This window comes from Numenius arquata, chromosome 2 (genome assembly GCF_964106895.1).
Source record: "Numenius arquata chromosome 2, bNumArq3.hap1.1, whole genome shotgun sequence".
Classification (NCBI taxonomy): Eukaryota; Metazoa; Chordata; class Aves; order Charadriiformes; family Scolopacidae; genus Numenius; species Numenius arquata.
The window spans coordinates 81,473,282-81,474,233 of NC_133577.1; the positions used below are offsets into that span (position 1 = coordinate 81,473,282).

Sequence of the window (952 nt, forward strand, 5' to 3'; positions counted from 1 at the left end):
TGAAACTAATTGGCCTGTAGTTCCCTGGGTCCTCCTTCTTGCCCTTTTTGTAGACTGGTGTGATATTTGCCTTCTTCCAGTCCTCAGGCACTTCTGTTCTCCAAGACCTCTCAAAATGATGGAGAGTGGCTCAGCAATAACATCTGCCAGTTCTCTCAGCACTCATGGCTGCATCCCATCAGGGCCCATGGACTTATGGATATCTAGTTTGGCCAAGCGGTCTCTAACCCAGTCCTCCCCAACAGAGGGAAAGTCTTCATCCTTCCAGACCTTCCCCCTTGTCTCCAGGGTCTGGGATTCATGAGGGGCAGCTTTGGCAGTGAAGACTGAAGCAAAGAAGGCATTCAGCAGCTCCGCTTTCTCTGTGTCTTCCACCACCAAGGCACCCACCTCATTCATCAGTGTTACCATTGCCGGAGACACTGCAATACTGGGACGATGCGCAGAGCGGAGGGAGCAAGCTCCGGGTCCAACTCCGGAGCCCAAAAATCTGTTTCATATAAAGTCCTCTCATCGAGGACACATCAGATATTAAACTCATAAGAACCGATACTACTAGTACTACTACTACAATGATCCCATATCATTGGGATCTTGTGATAAACATAAAAAATGGTCAAACTGCTACCCAGCAACATTTTCTTCCCAACATTTTCATTGCTGTGGAAGGTAGGCATGACCAGACCAAACACCTGCTTGGCCCCTCCAGCACTGTACCCTGCCTCGAACAGTCTGCAGCTCAGAGGGTGCTGGGCCAGGGGCAGCAACCCTGCACCACAGAAACTCTGCTGGGTGCACACTGCATTTCTGATATACAGATTGCCACTACTTTTATACATATATTTTGTACACTGCTGAAGTAAAACAGCTGGAAACCCAATCTACTAAGTAAGGTTAGCAGGTAAAACATTTGTATTTCATCTTTATAACTATAGAAGCAAAGGGAAGTGAA

At 47.5% G+C, this 952-nt stretch overlaps 1 pseudogene; it reads right to left on the reverse strand.

Annotated features, from left to right (window-relative positions):
• Nucleotides 1-397: 397 nt before the first annotated feature.
• LOC141462692 (U2 spliceosomal RNA) lies at nt 398-577 on the reverse strand (annotated as a pseudogene).
• Nucleotides 578-952: the final 375 nt, after the last annotated feature.